This window comes from Oncorhynchus clarkii, unplaced genomic scaffold (genome assembly GCF_045791955.1).
Source record: "Oncorhynchus clarkii lewisi isolate Uvic-CL-2024 unplaced genomic scaffold, UVic_Ocla_1.0 unplaced_contig_12064_pilon_pilon, whole genome shotgun sequence".
Lineage (NCBI taxonomy): Eukaryota > Metazoa > Chordata > Actinopteri > Salmoniformes > Salmonidae > Oncorhynchus > Oncorhynchus clarkii.
The window spans coordinates 1-12,719 of record NW_027259181.1 but is presented as its reverse complement, the minus strand read 5'-3'; the positions used below and the strand labels follow the sequence as shown (position 1 = coordinate 12,719).

The window sequence follows — 12,719 nt, the reverse complement described above, 5'->3', positions numbered from 1 at the left end:
TGTGCCCTCGCTTTGAAATAAGTAAGCAAGGTTAGTTTGTATTTCATCCAACAATCTGTACCACAAATTATGGCTACAGTATATGCAATTTCATCCACTTTTTGAGATTGCCTTTCGCTTACGGCCACACCGGCCTGAGTACGCCTGATCTCGTCCGATCTCGGAAGCTAAGCAGGGTCGGGCCTGGTTAGTACTTGGATGGGAGACCGCCTGGGAATACCAGGTGCTGTAAGCTTTTTGTCACTGCCTTGTGGAATTTCAACTCTTTGTCCGTTTTTTCCCACAAGGCTGAAATATGTGCCCTCGCTTTGAAATAAGTAAGCAAGGTTAGTTTGTATTTCATCCAACAATCTGTACCACAAATTATGGCTACAGTATATGCAATTTCATCCACTTTTTGAGATTGCCTTTCGCTTACGGCCACACCGGCCTGAGTACGCCTGATCTCGTCCGATCTCGGAAGCTAAGCAGGGTCGGGCCTGGTTAGTACTTGGATGGGAGACCGCCTGGGAATACCAGGTGCTGTAAGCTTTTTGTCACTGCCTTGTGGAATTTCAACTCTTTGTCCGTTTTTTCCCACAAGGCTGAAATATGTGCCCTCGCTTTGAAATAAGTAAGCAAGGTTAGTTTGTATTTCATCCAACAATCTGTGCTACAAATTATGGCTACAGTATATGCAATTTCTTCCACTTTTTGAGTGACACAAAGATGCTTATCTAAATGGTGAAAATGCAACCTGTTAATCAGGCTCACTTTGACTTTACATAGTGCACCAAGAGATAGTTTCTCGCTTACGGCCACACCGGCCTGAGTACGCCTGATCTCGTCCGATCTCGGAAGCTAAGCAGGGTCGGGCCTGGTTAGTACTTGGATGGGAGACCGCCTGGGAATACCAGGTGCTGTAAGCTTTTTGTCACTGCCTTGTGGAATTTCAACTCTTTGTCCGTTTTTTCCCACAAGGCTGAAATATGTGCCCTCGCTTTGAAATAAGTAAGCAAGGTTAGTTTGTATTTCATCCAACAATCTGTACCACAAATTATGGCTACAGTATATGCAATTTCATCCACTTTTTGAGATTGCCTTTCGCTTACGGCCACACCGGCCTGAGTACGCCTGATCTCGTCCGATCTCGGAAGCTAAGCAGGGTCGGGCCTGGTTAGTACTTGGATGGGAGACCGCCTGGGAATACCAGGTGCTGTAAGCTTTTTGTCACTGCCTTGTGGAATTTCAACTCTTTGTCCGTTTTTTCCCACAAGGCTGAAATATGTGCCCTCGCTTTGAAATAAGTAAGCAAGGTTAGTTTGTATTTCATCCAACAATCTGTACCACAAATTATGGCTACAGTATATGCAATTTCATCCACTTTTTGAGATTGCCTTTCGCTTACGGCCACACCGGCCTGAGTACGCCTGATCTCGTCCGATCTCGGAAGCTAAGCAGGGTCGGGCCTGGTTAGTACTTGGATGGGAGACCGCCTGGGAATACCAGGTGCTGTAAGCTTTTTGTCACTGCCTTGTGGAATTTCAACTCTTTGTCCGTTTTTTCCCACAAGGCTGAAATATGTGCCCTCGCTTTGAAATAAGTAAGCAAGGTTAGTTTGTATTTCATCCAACAATCTGTACCACAAATTATGGCTACAGTATATGCAATTTCATCCACTTTTTGAGATTGCCTTTCGCTTACGGCCACACCGGCCTGAGTACGCCTGATCTCGTCCGATCTCGGAAGCTAAGCAGGGTCGGGCCTGGTTAGTACTTGGATGGGAGACCGCCTGGGAATACCAGGTGCTGTAAGCTTTTTGTCACTGCCTTGTGGAATTTCAACTCTTTGTCCGTTTTTTCCCACAAGGCTGAAATATGTGCCCTCGCTTTGAAATAAGTAAGCAAGGTTAGTTTGTATTTCATCCAACAATCTGTACCACAAATTATGGCTACAGTATATGCAATTTCATCCACTTTTTGAGATTGCCTTTCGCTTACGGCCACACCGGCCTGAGTACGCCTGATCTCGTCCGATCTCGGAAGCTAAGCAGGGTCGGGCCTGGTTAGTACTTGGATGGGAGACCGCCTGGGAATACCAGGTGCTGTAAGCTTTTTGTCACTGCCTTGTGGAATTTCAACTCTTTGTCCGTTTTTTCCCACAAGGCTGAAATATGTGCCCTCGCTTTGAAATAAGTAAGCAAGGTTAGTTTGTATTTCATCCAACAATCTGTGCTACAAATTATGGCTACAGTATATGCAATTTCTTCCACTTTTTGAGTGACACAAAGATGCTTATCTAAATGGTGAAAATGCAACAGCTGTTAATCAGGCTCACTTTGACTTTACATAGTGCACCAAGAGATAGTTTCTCGCTTACGGCCACACCGGCCTGAGTACGCCTGATCTCGTCCGATCTCGGAAGCTAAGCAGGGTCGGGCCTGGTTAGTACTTGGATGGGAGACCGCCTGGGAATACCAGGTGCTGTAAGCTTTTTGTCACTGCCTTGTGGAATTTCAACTCTTTGTCCGTTTTTTCCCACAAGGCTGAAATATGTGCCCTCGCTTTGAAATAAGTAAGCAAGGTTAGTTTGTATTTCATCCAACAATCTGTACCACAAATTATGGCTACAGTATATGCAATTTCATCCACTTTTTGAGATTGCCTTTCGCTTACGGCCACACCGGCCTGAGTACGCCTGATCTCGTCCGATCTCGGAAGCTAAGCAGGGTCGGGCCTGGTTAGTACTTGGATGGGAGACCGCCTGGGAATACCAGGTGCTGTAAGCTTTTTGTCACTGCCTTGTGGAATTTCAACTCTTTGTCCGTTTTTTCCCACAAGGCTGAAATATGTGCCCTCGCTTTGAAATAAGTAAGCAAGGTTAGTTTGTATTTCATCCAACAATCTGTACCACAAATTATGGTTACAGTATATGCAATTTCATCCACTTTTTGAGATTGCCTTTCGCTTACGGCCACACCGGCCTGAGTACGCCTGATCTCGTCCGATCTCGGAAGCTAAGCAGGGTCGGGCCTGGTTAGTACTTGGATGGGAGACCGCCTGGGAATACCAGGTGCTGTAAGCTTTTTGTCACTGCCTTGTGGAATTTCAACTCTTTGTCCGTTTTTTCCCACAAGGCTGAAATATGTGCCCTCGCTTTGAAATAAGTAAGCAAGGTTAGTTTGTATTTCATCCAACAATCTGTACCACAAATTATGGCTACAGTATATGCAATTTCATCCACTTTTTGAGATTGCCTTTCGCTTACGGCCACACCGGCCTGAGTACGCCTGATCTCGTCCGATCTCGGAAGCTAAGCAGGGTCGGGCCTGGTTAGTACTTGGATGGGAGACCGCCTGGGAATACCAGGTGCTGTAAGCTTTTTGTCACTGCCTTGTGGAATTTCAACTCTTTGTCCGTTTTTTCCCACAAGGCTGAAATATGTGCCCTCGCTTTGAAATAAGTAAGCAAGGTTAGTTTGTATTTCATCCAACAATCTGTGCTACAAATTATGGCTACAGTATATGCAATTTCTTCCACTTTTTGAGTGACACAAAGATGCTTATCTAAATGGTGAAAATGCAACAGCTGTTAATCAGGCTCACTTTGACTTTACATAGTGCACCAAGAGATAGTTTCTCGCTTACGGCCACACCGGCCTGAGTACGCCTGATCTCGTCCGATCTCGGAAGCTAAGCAGGGTCGGGCCTGGTTAGTACTTGGATGGGAGACCGCCTGGGAATACCAGGTGCTGTAAGCTTTTTGTCACTGCCTTGTGGAATTTCAACTCTTTGTCCGTTTTTTCCCACAAGGCTGAAATATGTGCCCTCGCTTTGAAATAAGTAAGCAAGGTTAGTTTGTATTTCATCCAACAATCTGTACCACAAATTATGGCTACAGTATATGCAATTTCATCCACTTTTTGAGATTGCCTTTCGCTTACGGCCACACCGGCCTGAGTACGCCTGATCTCGTCCGATCTCGGAAGCTAAGCAGGGTCGGGCCTGGTTAGTACTTGGATGGGAGACCGCCTGGGAATACCAGGTGCTGTAAGCTTTTTGTCACTGCCTTGTGGAATTTCAACTCTTTGTCCGTTTTTTCCCACAAGGCTGAAATATGTGCCCTCGCTTTGAAATAAGTAAGCAAGGTTAGTTTGTATTTCATCCAACAATCTGTACCACAAATTATGGCTACAGTATATGCAATTTCATCCACTTTTTGAGATTGCCTTTCGCTTACGGCCACACCGGCCTGAGTACGCCTGATCTCGTCCGATCTCGGAAGCTAAGCAGGGTCGGGCCTGGTTAGTACTTGGATGGGAGACCGCCTGGGAATACCAGGTGCTGTAAGCTTTTTGTCACTGCCTTGTGGAATTTCAACTCTTTGTCCGTTTTTTCCCACAAGGCTGAAATATGTGCCCTCGCTTTGAAATAAGTAAGCAAGGTTAGTTTGTATTTCATCCAACAATCTGTACCACAAATTATGGCTACAGTATATGCAATTTCATCCACTTTTTGAGATTGCCTTTCGCTTACGGCCACACCGGCCTGAGTACGCCTGATCTCGTCCGATCTCGGAAGCTAAGCAGGGTCGGGCCTGGTTAGTACTTGGATGGGAGACCGCCTGGGAATACCAGGTGCTGTAAGCTTTTTGTCACTGCCTTGTGGAATTTCAACTCTTTGTCCGTTTTTTCCCACAAGGCTGAAATATGTGCCCTCGCTTTGAAATAAGTAAGCAAGGTTAGTTTGTATTTCATCCAACAATCTGTACCACAAATTATGGCTACAGTATATGCAATTTCATCCACTTTTTGAGATTGCCTTTCGCTTACGGCCACACCGGCCTGAGTACGCCTGATCTCGTCCGATCTCGGAAGCTAAGCAGGGTCGGGCCTGGTTAGTACTTGGATGGGAGACCGCCTGGGAATACCAGGTGCTGTAAGCTTTTTGTCACTGCCTTGTGGAATTTCAACTCTTTGTCCGTTTTTTCCCACAAGGCTGAAATATGTGCCCTCGCTTTGAAATAAGTAAGCAAGGTTAGTTTGTATTTCATCCAACAATCTGTACCACAAATTATGGCTACAGTATATGCAATTTCATCCACTTTTTGAGATTGCCTTTCGCTTACGGCCACACCGGCCTGAGTACGCCTGATCTCGTCCGATCTCGGAAGCTAAGCAGGGTCGGGCCTGGTTAGTACTTGGATGGGAGACCGCCTGGGAATACCAGGTGCTGTAAGCTTTTTGTCACTGCCTTGTGGAATTTCAACTCTTTGTCCGTTTTTTCCCACAAGGCTGAAATATGTGCCCTCGCTTTGAAATAAGTAAGCAAGGTTAGTTTGTATTTCATCCAACAATCTGTGCTACAAATTATGGCTACAGTATATGCAATTTCTTCCACTTTTTGAGTGACACAAAGATGCTTATCTAAATGGTGAAAATGCAACAGCTGTTAATCAGGCTCACTTTGACTTTACATAGTGCACCAAGAGATAGTTTCTCGCTTACGGCCACACCGGCCTGAGTACGCCTGATCTCGTCCGATCTCGGAAGCTAAGCAGGGTCGGGCCTGGTTAGTACTTGGATGGGAGACCGCCTGGGAATACCAGGTGCTGTAAGCTTTTTGTCACTGCCTTGTGGAATTTCAACTCTTTGTCCGTTTTTTCCCACAAGGCTGAAATATGTGCCCTCGCTTTGAAATAAGTAAGCAAGGTTAGTTTGTATTTCATCCAACAATCTGTACCACAAATTATGGTTACAGTATATGCAATTTCATCCACTTTTTGAGATTGCCTTTCGCTTACGGCCACACCGGCCTGAGTACGCCTGATCTCGTCCGATCTCGGAAGCTAAGCAGGGTCGGGCCTGGTTAGTACTTGGATGGGAGACCGCCTGGGAATACCAGGTGCTGTAAGCTTTTTGTCACTGCCTTGTGGAATTTCAACTCTTTGTCCGTTTTTTCCCACAAGGCTGAAATATGTGCCCTCGCTTTGAAATAAGTAAGCAAGGTTAGTTTGTATTTCATCCAACAATCTGTGCTACAAATTATGGCTACAGTATATGCAATTTCTTCCACTTTTTGAGTGACACAAAGATGCTTATCTAAATGGTGAAAATGCAACAGCTGTTAATCAGGCTCACTTTGACTTTACATAGTGCACCAAGAGATAGTTTCACGGCCACACCGGCCTGAGTACGCCTGATCTCGTCCGATCTCGGAAGCTAAGCAGGGTCGGGCCTGGTTAGTACTTGGATGGGAGACCGCCTGGGAATACCAGGTGCTGTAAGCTTTTTGTCACTGCCTTGTGGAATTTCAACTCTTTGTCCGTTTTTTCCCACAAGGCTGAAATATGTGCCCTCGCTTTGAAATAAGTAAGCAAGGTTAGTTTGTATTTCATCCAACAATCTGTACCACAAATTATGGTTACAGTATATGCAATTTCATCCACTTTTTGAGATTGCCTTTCGCTTACGGCCACACCGGCCTGAGTACGCCTGATCTCGTCCGATCTCGGAAGCTAAGCAGGGTCGGGCCTGGTTAGTACTTGGATGGGAGACCGCCTGGGAATACCAGGTGCTGTAAGCTTTTTGTCACTGCCTTGTGGAATTTCAACTCTTTGTCCGTTTTTTCCCACAAGGCTGAAATATGTGCCCTCGCTTTGAAATAAGTAAGCAAGGTTAGTTTGTATTTCATCCAACAATCTGTGCTACAAATTATGGCTACAGTATATGCAATTTCTTCCACTTTTTGAGTGACACAAAGATGCTTATCTAAATGGTGAAAATGCAACAGCTGTTAATCAGGCTCACTTTGACTTTACATAGTGCACCAAGAGATAGTTTCGCTTACGGCCACACCGGCCTGAGTACGCCTGATCTCGTCCGATCTCGGAAGCTAAGCAGGGTCGGGCCTGGTTAGTACTTGGATGGGAGACCGCCTGGGAATACCAGGTGCTGTAAGCTTTTTGTCACTGCCTTGTGGAATTTCAACTCTTTGTCCGTTTTTTCCCACAAGGCTGAAATATGTGCCCTCGCTTTGAAATAAGTAAGCAAGGTTAGTTTGTATTTCATCCAACAATCTGTACCACAAATTATGGTTACAGTATATGCAATTTCATCCACTTTTTGAGATTGCCTTTCGCTTACGGCCACACCGGCCTGAGTACGCCTGATCTCGTCCGATCTCGGAAGCTAAGCAGGGTCGGGCCTGGTTAGTACTTGGATGGGAGACCGCCTGGGAATACCAGGTGCTGTAAGCTTTTTGTCACTGCCTTGTGGAATTTCAACTCTTTGTCCGTTTTTTCCCACAAGGCTGAAATATGTGCCCTCGCTTTGAAATAAGTAAGCAAGGTTAGTTTGTATTTCATCCAACAATCTGTACCACAAATTATGGTTACAGTATATGCAATTTCATCCACTTTTTGAGATTGCCTTTCGCTTACGGCCACACCGGCCTGAGTACGCCTGATCTCGTCCGATCTCGGAAGCTAAGCAGGGTCGGGCCTGGTTAGTACTTGGATGGGAGACCGCCTGGGAATACCAGGTGCTGTAAGCTTTTTGTCACTGCCTTGTGGAATTTCAACTCTTTGTCCGTTTTTTCCCACAAGGCTGAAATATGTGCCCTCGCTTTGAAATAAGTAAGCAAGGTTAGTTTGTATTTCATCCAACAATCTGTACCACAAATTATGGTTACAGTATATGCAATTTCATCCACTTTTTGAGATTGCCTTTCGCTTACGGCCACACCGGCCTGAGTACGCCTGATCTCGTCCGATCTCGGAAGCTAAGCAGGGTCGGGCCTGGTTAGTACTTGGATGGGAGACCGCCTGGGAATACCAGGTGCTGTAAGCTTTTTGTCACTGCCTTGTGGAATTTCAACTCTTTGTCCGTTTTTTCCCACAAGGCTGAAATATGTGCCCTCGCTTTGAAATAAGTAAGCAAGGTTAGTTTGTATTTCATCCAACAATCTGTACCACAAATTATGGTTACAGTATATGCAATTTCATCCACTTTTTGAGATTGCCTTTCGCTTACGGCCACACCGGCCTGAGTACGCCTGATCTCGTCCGATCTCGGAAGCTAAGCAGGGTCGGGCCTGGTTAGTACTTGGATGGGAGACCGCCTGGGAATACCAGGTGCTGTAAGCTTTTTGTCACTGCCTTGTGGAATTTCAACTCTTTGTCCGTTTTTTCCCACAAGGCTGAAATATGTGCCCTCGCTTTGAAATAAGTAAGCAAGGTTAGTTTGTATTTCATCCAACAATCTGTGCTACAAATTATGGCTACAGTATATGCAATTTCTTCCACTTTTTGAGTGACACAAAGATGCTTATCTAAATGGTGAAAATGCAACAGCTGTTAATCAGGCTCACTTTGACTTTACATAGTGCACCAAGAGATAGTTTCTCGCTTACGGCCACACCGGCCTGAGTACGCCTGATCTCGTCCGATCTCGGAAGCTAAGCAGGGTCGGGCCTGGTTAGTACTTGGATGGGAGACCGCCTGGGAATACCAGGTGCTGTAAGCTTTTTGTCACTGCCTTGTGGAATTTCAACTCTTTGTCCGTTTTTTCCCACAAGGCTGAAATATGTGCCCTCGCTTTGAAATAAGTAAGCAAGGTTAGTTTGTATTTCATCCAACAATCTGTACCACAAATTATGGTTACAGTATATGCAATTTCATCCACTTTTTGAGATTGCCTTTCGCTTACGGCCACACCGGCCTGAGTACGCCTGATCTCGTCCGATCTCGGAAGCTAAGCAGGGTCGGGCCTGGTTAGTACTTGGATGGGAGACCGCCTGGGAATACCAGGTGCTGTAAGCTTTTTGTCACTGCCTTGTGGAATTTCAACTCTTTGTCCGTTTTTTCCCACAAGGCTGAAATATGTGCCCTCGCTTTGAAATAAGTAAGCAAGGTTAGTTTGTATTTCATCCAACAATCTGTACCACAAATTATGGCTACAGTATATGCAATTTCATCCACTTTTTGAGATTGCCTTTCGCTTACGGCCACACCGGCCTGAGTACGCCTGATCTCGTCCGATCTCGGAAGCTAAGCAGGGTCGGGCCTGGTTAGTACTTGGATGGGAGACCGCCTGGGAATACCAGGTGCTGTAAGCTTTTTGTCACTGCCTTGTGGAATTTCAACTCTTTGTCCGTTTTTTCCCACAAGGCTGAAATATGTGCCCTCGCTTTGAAATAAGTAAGCAAGGTTAGTTTGTATTTCATCCAACAATCTGTGCTACAAATTATGGCTACAGTATATGCAATTTCTTCCACTTTTTGAGTGACACAAAGATGCTTATCTAAATGGTGAAAATGCAACAGCTGTTAATCAGGCTCACTTTGACTTTACATAGTGCACCAAGAGATAGTTTCTCGCTTACGGCCACACCGGCCTGAGTACGCCTGATCTCGTCCGATCTCGGAAGCTAAGCAGGGTCGGGCCTGGTTAGTACTTGGATGGGAGACCGCCTGGGAATACCAGGTGCTGTAAGCTTTTTGTCACTGCCTTGTGGAATTTCAACTCTTTGTCCGTTTTTTCCCACAAGGCTGAAATATGTGCCCTCGCTTTGAAATAAGTAAGCAAGGTTAGTTTGTATTTCATCCAACAATCTGTACCACAAATTATGGTTACAGTATATGCAATTTCATCCACTTTTTGAGATTGCCTTTCGCTTACGGCCACACCGGCCTGAGTACGCCTGATCTCGTCCGATCTCGGAAGCTAAGCAGGGTCGGGCCTGGTTAGTACTTGGATGGGAGACCGCCTGGGAATACCAGGTGCTGTAAGCTTTTTGTCACTGCCTTGTGGAATTTCAACTCTTTGTCCGTTTTTTCCCACAAGGCTGAAATATGTGCCCTCGCTTTGAAATAAGTAAGCAAGGTTAGTTTGTATTTCATCCAACAATCTGTACCACAAATTATGGTTACAGTATATGCAATTTCATCCACTTTTTGAGATTGCCTTTCGCTTACGGCCACACCGGCCTGAGTACGCCTGATCTCGTCCGATCTCGGAAGCTAAGCAGGGTCGGGCCTGGTTAGTACTTGGATGGGAGACCGCCTGGGAATACCAGGTGCTGTAAGCTTTTTGTCACTGCCTTGTGGAATTTCAACTCTTTGTCCGTTTTTTCCCACAAGGCTGAAATATGTGCCCTCGCTTTGAAATAAGTAAGCAAGGTTAGTTTGTATTTCATCCAACAATCTGTACCACAAATTATGGTTACAGTATATGCAATTTCATCCACTTTTTGAGATTGCCTTTCGCTTACGGCCACACCGGCCTGAGTACGCCTGATCTCGTCCGATCTCGGAAGCTAAGCAGGGTCGGGCCTGGTTAGTACTTGGATGGGAGACCGCCTGGGAATACCAGGTGCTGTAAGCTTTTTGTCACTGCCTTGTGGAATTTCAACTCTTTGTCCGTTTTTTCCCACAAGGCTGAAATATGTGCCCTCGCTTTGAAATAAGTAAGCAAGGTTAGTTTGTATTTCATCCAACAATCTGTACCACAAATTATGGCTACAGTATATGCAATTTCATCCACTTTTTGAGATTGCCTTTCGCTTACGGCCACACCGGCCTGAGTACGCCTGATCTCGTCCGATCTCGGAAGCTAAGCAGGGTCGGGCCTGGTTAGTACTTGGATGGGAGACCGCCTGGGAATACCAGGTGCTGTAAGCTTTTTGTCACTGCCTTGTGGAATTTCAACTCTTTGTCCGTTTTTTCCCACAAGGCTGAAATATGTGCCCTCGCTTTGAAATAAGTAAGCAAGGTTAGTTTGTATTTCATCCAACAATCTGTGCTACAAATTATGGCTACAGTATATGCAATTTCTTCCACTTTTTGAGTGACACAAAGATGCTTATCTAAATGGTGAAAATGCAACAGCTGTTAATCAGGCTCACTTTGACTTTACATAGTGCACCAAGAGATAGTTTCTCGCTTACGGCCACACCGGCCTGAGTACGCCTGATCTCGTCCGATCTCGGAAGCTAAGCAGGGTCGGGCCTGGTTAGTACTTGGATGGGAGACCGCCTGGGAATACCAGGTGCTGTAAGCTTTTTGTCACTGCCTTGTGGAATTTCAACTCTTTGTCCGTTTTTTCCCACAAGGCTGAAATATGTGCCCTCGCTTTGAAATAAGTAAGCAAGGTTAGTTTGTATTTCATCCAACAATCTGTACCACAAATTATGGTTACAGTATATGCAATTTCATCCACTTTTTGAGATTGCCTTTCGCTTACGGCCACACCGGCCTGAGTACGCCTGATCTCGTCCGATCTCGGAAGCTAAGCAGGGTCGGGCCTGGTTAGTACTTGGATGGGAGACCGCCTGGGAATACCAGGTGCTGTAAGCTTTTTGTCACTGCCTTGTGGAATTTCAACTCTTTGTCCGTTTTTTCCCACAAGGCTGAAATATGTGCCCTCGCTTTGAAATAAGTAAGCAAGGTTAGTTTGTATTTCATCCAACAATCTGTACCACAAATTATGGCTACAGTATATGCAATTTCATCCACTTTTTGAGATTGCCTTTCGCTTACGGCCACACCGGCCTGAGTACGCCTGATCTCGTCCGATCTCGGAAGCTAAGCAGGGTCGGGCCTGGTTAGTACTTGGATGGGAGACCGCCTGGGAATACCAGGTGCTGTAAGCTTTTTGTCACTGCCTTGTGGAATTTCAACTCTTTGTCCGTTTTTTCCCACAAGGCTGAAATATGTGCCCTCGCTTTGAAATAAGTAAGCAAGGTTAGTTTGTATTTCATCCAACAATCTGTGCTACAAATTATGGCTACAGTATATGCAATTTCTTCCACTTTTTGAGTGACACAAAGATGCTTATCTAAATGGTGAAAATGCAACAGCTGTTAATCAGGCTCACTTTGACTTTACATAGTGCACCAAGAGATAGTTTCTCGCTTACGGCCACACCGGCCTGAGTACGCCTGATCTCGTCCGATCTCGGAAGCTAAGCAGGGTCGGGCCTGGTTAGTACTTGGATGGGAGACCGCCTGGGAATACCAGGTGCTGTAAGCTTTTTGTCACTGCCTTGTGGAATTTCAACTCTTTGTCCGTTTTTTCCCACAAGGCTGAAATATGTGCCCTCGCTTTGAAATAAGTAAGCAAGGTTAGTTTGTATTTCATCCAACAATCTGTACCACAAATTATGGCTACAGTATATGCAATTTCATCCACTTTTTGAGATTGCCTTTCGCTTACGGCCACACCGGCCTGAGTACGCCTGATCTCGTCCGATCTCGGAAGCTAAGCAGGGTCGGGCCTGGTTAGTACTTGGATGGGAGACCGCCTGGGAATACCAGGTGCTGTAAGCTTTTTGTCACTGCCTTGTGGAATTTCAACTCTTTGTCCGTTTTTTCCCACAAGGCTGAAATATGTGCCCTCGCTTTGAAATAAGTAAGCAAGGTTAGTTTGTATTTCATCCAACAATCTGTGCTACAAATTATGGCTACAGTATATGCAATTTCTTCCACTTTTTGAGTGACACAAAGATGCTTATCTAAATGGTGAAAATGCAACAGCTGTTAATCAGGCTCACTTTGACTTTACATAGTGCACCAAGAGATAGTTTCTCGCTTACGGCCACACCGGCCTGAGTACGCCTGATCTCGTCCGATCTCGGAAGCTAAGCAGGGTCGGGCCTGGTTAGTACTTGGATGGGAGACCGCCTGGGAATACCAGGTGCTGTAAGCTTTTTGTCACTGCCTTGTGGAATTTCAACTCTTTGTCC

At 45.6% G+C, this 12,719-nt stretch overlaps 40 non-coding genes across 40 annotated transcripts; all 40 read left to right on the top strand.

The window, feature by feature from the left end:
- Positions 1-116: 116 nt before the first annotated feature.
- Positions 117-235, top strand: LOC139399717 (5S ribosomal RNA). Its single transcript, XR_011632176.1, has one exon. It is a non-coding gene; the product is annotated as a 5S ribosomal RNA (ribosomal RNA).
- A 177-nt stretch (positions 236-412) lies between these two features.
- LOC139399716 (5S ribosomal RNA) lies at positions 413-531 on the top strand. The gene has a single exon (XR_011632175.1). It is a non-coding gene; the product is annotated as a 5S ribosomal RNA (ribosomal RNA).
- Positions 532-789: 258 nt separating this feature from the next.
- Positions 790-908, top strand: LOC139399715 (5S ribosomal RNA). Its single transcript, XR_011632174.1, has one exon. It is a non-coding gene; the product is annotated as a 5S ribosomal RNA (ribosomal RNA).
- Positions 909-1,085: 177 nt separating this feature from the next.
- Positions 1,086-1,204, top strand: LOC139399713 (5S ribosomal RNA). Its single transcript, XR_011632173.1, has one exon. It is a non-coding gene; the product is annotated as a 5S ribosomal RNA (ribosomal RNA).
- A 177-nt stretch (positions 1,205-1,381) lies between these two features.
- On the top strand, positions 1,382-1,500 carry LOC139399711 (5S ribosomal RNA). Its single transcript, XR_011632171.1, has one exon. It is a non-coding gene; the product is annotated as a 5S ribosomal RNA (ribosomal RNA).
- Positions 1,501-1,677: 177 nt separating this feature from the next.
- Positions 1,678-1,796, top strand: LOC139399710 (5S ribosomal RNA). Its single transcript, XR_011632170.1, has one exon. It is a non-coding gene; the product is annotated as a 5S ribosomal RNA (ribosomal RNA).
- A 177-nt stretch (positions 1,797-1,973) lies between these two features.
- On the top strand, positions 1,974-2,092 carry LOC139399709 (5S ribosomal RNA). Its single transcript, XR_011632169.1, has one exon. It is a non-coding gene; the product is annotated as a 5S ribosomal RNA (ribosomal RNA).
- Positions 2,093-2,352: 260 nt separating this feature from the next.
- Positions 2,353-2,471, top strand: LOC139399708 (5S ribosomal RNA). Its single transcript, XR_011632168.1, has one exon. It is a non-coding gene; the product is annotated as a 5S ribosomal RNA (ribosomal RNA).
- A 177-nt stretch (positions 2,472-2,648) lies between these two features.
- LOC139399707 (5S ribosomal RNA) lies at positions 2,649-2,767 on the top strand. Its single transcript, XR_011632167.1, has one exon. It is a non-coding gene; the product is annotated as a 5S ribosomal RNA (ribosomal RNA).
- A 177-nt stretch (positions 2,768-2,944) lies between these two features.
- On the top strand, positions 2,945-3,063 carry LOC139399706 (5S ribosomal RNA). Its single transcript, XR_011632166.1, has one exon. It is a non-coding gene; the product is annotated as a 5S ribosomal RNA (ribosomal RNA).
- A 177-nt stretch (positions 3,064-3,240) lies between these two features.
- LOC139399705 (5S ribosomal RNA) lies at positions 3,241-3,359 on the top strand. Its single transcript, XR_011632165.1, has one exon. It is a non-coding gene; the product is annotated as a 5S ribosomal RNA (ribosomal RNA).
- A 260-nt stretch (positions 3,360-3,619) lies between these two features.
- Positions 3,620-3,738, top strand: LOC139399704 (5S ribosomal RNA). Its single transcript, XR_011632164.1, has one exon. It is a non-coding gene; the product is annotated as a 5S ribosomal RNA (ribosomal RNA).
- Positions 3,739-3,915: 177 nt separating this feature from the next.
- LOC139399703 (5S ribosomal RNA) lies at positions 3,916-4,034 on the top strand. The gene has a single exon (XR_011632163.1). It is a non-coding gene; the product is annotated as a 5S ribosomal RNA (ribosomal RNA).
- A 177-nt stretch (positions 4,035-4,211) lies between these two features.
- LOC139399702 (5S ribosomal RNA) lies at positions 4,212-4,330 on the top strand. Its single transcript, XR_011632162.1, has one exon. It is a non-coding gene; the product is annotated as a 5S ribosomal RNA (ribosomal RNA).
- Positions 4,331-4,507: 177 nt separating this feature from the next.
- On the top strand, positions 4,508-4,626 carry LOC139399700 (5S ribosomal RNA). Its single transcript, XR_011632160.1, has one exon. It is a non-coding gene; the product is annotated as a 5S ribosomal RNA (ribosomal RNA).
- A 177-nt stretch (positions 4,627-4,803) lies between these two features.
- On the top strand, positions 4,804-4,922 carry LOC139399699 (5S ribosomal RNA). Its single transcript, XR_011632159.1, has one exon. It is a non-coding gene; the product is annotated as a 5S ribosomal RNA (ribosomal RNA).
- A 177-nt stretch (positions 4,923-5,099) lies between these two features.
- Positions 5,100-5,218, top strand: LOC139399698 (5S ribosomal RNA). The gene has a single exon (XR_011632158.1). It is a non-coding gene; the product is annotated as a 5S ribosomal RNA (ribosomal RNA).
- Positions 5,219-5,478: 260 nt separating this feature from the next.
- LOC139399697 (5S ribosomal RNA) lies at positions 5,479-5,597 on the top strand. Its single transcript, XR_011632157.1, has one exon. It is a non-coding gene; the product is annotated as a 5S ribosomal RNA (ribosomal RNA).
- Positions 5,598-5,774: 177 nt separating this feature from the next.
- Positions 5,775-5,893, top strand: LOC139399696 (5S ribosomal RNA). Its single transcript, XR_011632156.1, has one exon. It is a non-coding gene; the product is annotated as a 5S ribosomal RNA (ribosomal RNA).
- A 254-nt stretch (positions 5,894-6,147) lies between these two features.
- LOC139399680 (5S ribosomal RNA) lies at positions 6,148-6,266 on the top strand. Its single transcript, XR_011632144.1, has one exon. It is a non-coding gene; the product is annotated as a 5S ribosomal RNA (ribosomal RNA).
- Positions 6,267-6,443: 177 nt separating this feature from the next.
- Positions 6,444-6,562, top strand: LOC139399695 (5S ribosomal RNA). The gene has a single exon (XR_011632155.1). It is a non-coding gene; the product is annotated as a 5S ribosomal RNA (ribosomal RNA).
- A 258-nt stretch (positions 6,563-6,820) lies between these two features.
- LOC139399694 (5S ribosomal RNA) lies at positions 6,821-6,939 on the top strand. Its single transcript, XR_011632154.1, has one exon. It is a non-coding gene; the product is annotated as a 5S ribosomal RNA (ribosomal RNA).
- A 177-nt stretch (positions 6,940-7,116) lies between these two features.
- LOC139399693 (5S ribosomal RNA) lies at positions 7,117-7,235 on the top strand. The gene has a single exon (XR_011632153.1). It is a non-coding gene; the product is annotated as a 5S ribosomal RNA (ribosomal RNA).
- A 177-nt stretch (positions 7,236-7,412) lies between these two features.
- Positions 7,413-7,531, top strand: LOC139399692 (5S ribosomal RNA). Its single transcript, XR_011632152.1, has one exon. It is a non-coding gene; the product is annotated as a 5S ribosomal RNA (ribosomal RNA).
- Positions 7,532-7,708: 177 nt separating this feature from the next.
- LOC139399691 (5S ribosomal RNA) lies at positions 7,709-7,827 on the top strand. The gene has a single exon (XR_011632151.1). It is a non-coding gene; the product is annotated as a 5S ribosomal RNA (ribosomal RNA).
- Positions 7,828-8,004: 177 nt separating this feature from the next.
- On the top strand, positions 8,005-8,123 carry LOC139399689 (5S ribosomal RNA). Its single transcript, XR_011632149.1, has one exon. It is a non-coding gene; the product is annotated as a 5S ribosomal RNA (ribosomal RNA).
- A 260-nt stretch (positions 8,124-8,383) lies between these two features.
- On the top strand, positions 8,384-8,502 carry LOC139399687 (5S ribosomal RNA). Its single transcript, XR_011632148.1, has one exon. It is a non-coding gene; the product is annotated as a 5S ribosomal RNA (ribosomal RNA).
- A 177-nt stretch (positions 8,503-8,679) lies between these two features.
- LOC139399686 (5S ribosomal RNA) lies at positions 8,680-8,798 on the top strand. Its single transcript, XR_011632147.1, has one exon. It is a non-coding gene; the product is annotated as a 5S ribosomal RNA (ribosomal RNA).
- Positions 8,799-8,975: 177 nt separating this feature from the next.
- On the top strand, positions 8,976-9,094 carry LOC139399685 (5S ribosomal RNA). Its single transcript, XR_011632146.1, has one exon. It is a non-coding gene; the product is annotated as a 5S ribosomal RNA (ribosomal RNA).
- A 260-nt stretch (positions 9,095-9,354) lies between these two features.
- LOC139399684 (5S ribosomal RNA) lies at positions 9,355-9,473 on the top strand. The gene has a single exon (XR_011632145.1). It is a non-coding gene; the product is annotated as a 5S ribosomal RNA (ribosomal RNA).
- A 177-nt stretch (positions 9,474-9,650) lies between these two features.
- On the top strand, positions 9,651-9,769 carry LOC139399677 (5S ribosomal RNA). The gene has a single exon (XR_011632141.1). It is a non-coding gene; the product is annotated as a 5S ribosomal RNA (ribosomal RNA).
- Positions 9,770-9,946: 177 nt separating this feature from the next.
- LOC139399666 (5S ribosomal RNA) lies at positions 9,947-10,065 on the top strand. Its single transcript, XR_011632130.1, has one exon. It is a non-coding gene; the product is annotated as a 5S ribosomal RNA (ribosomal RNA).
- Positions 10,066-10,242: 177 nt separating this feature from the next.
- Positions 10,243-10,361, top strand: LOC139399655 (5S ribosomal RNA). Its single transcript, XR_011632119.1, has one exon. It is a non-coding gene; the product is annotated as a 5S ribosomal RNA (ribosomal RNA).
- A 177-nt stretch (positions 10,362-10,538) lies between these two features.
- LOC139399643 (5S ribosomal RNA) lies at positions 10,539-10,657 on the top strand. Its single transcript, XR_011632107.1, has one exon. It is a non-coding gene; the product is annotated as a 5S ribosomal RNA (ribosomal RNA).
- Positions 10,658-10,917: 260 nt separating this feature from the next.
- LOC139399632 (5S ribosomal RNA) lies at positions 10,918-11,036 on the top strand. Its single transcript, XR_011632096.1, has one exon. It is a non-coding gene; the product is annotated as a 5S ribosomal RNA (ribosomal RNA).
- Positions 11,037-11,213: 177 nt separating this feature from the next.
- LOC139399724 (5S ribosomal RNA) lies at positions 11,214-11,332 on the top strand. Its single transcript, XR_011632183.1, has one exon. It is a non-coding gene; the product is annotated as a 5S ribosomal RNA (ribosomal RNA).
- Positions 11,333-11,509: 177 nt separating this feature from the next.
- On the top strand, positions 11,510-11,628 carry LOC139399712 (5S ribosomal RNA). Its single transcript, XR_011632172.1, has one exon. It is a non-coding gene; the product is annotated as a 5S ribosomal RNA (ribosomal RNA).
- Positions 11,629-11,888: 260 nt separating this feature from the next.
- LOC139399701 (5S ribosomal RNA) lies at positions 11,889-12,007 on the top strand. Its single transcript, XR_011632161.1, has one exon. It is a non-coding gene; the product is annotated as a 5S ribosomal RNA (ribosomal RNA).
- A 177-nt stretch (positions 12,008-12,184) lies between these two features.
- On the top strand, positions 12,185-12,303 carry LOC139399690 (5S ribosomal RNA). The gene has a single exon (XR_011632150.1). It is a non-coding gene; the product is annotated as a 5S ribosomal RNA (ribosomal RNA).
- A 260-nt stretch (positions 12,304-12,563) lies between these two features.
- Positions 12,564-12,682, top strand: LOC139399625 (5S ribosomal RNA). The gene has a single exon (XR_011632090.1). It is a non-coding gene; the product is annotated as a 5S ribosomal RNA (ribosomal RNA).
- Positions 12,683-12,719: the final 37 nt, after the last annotated feature.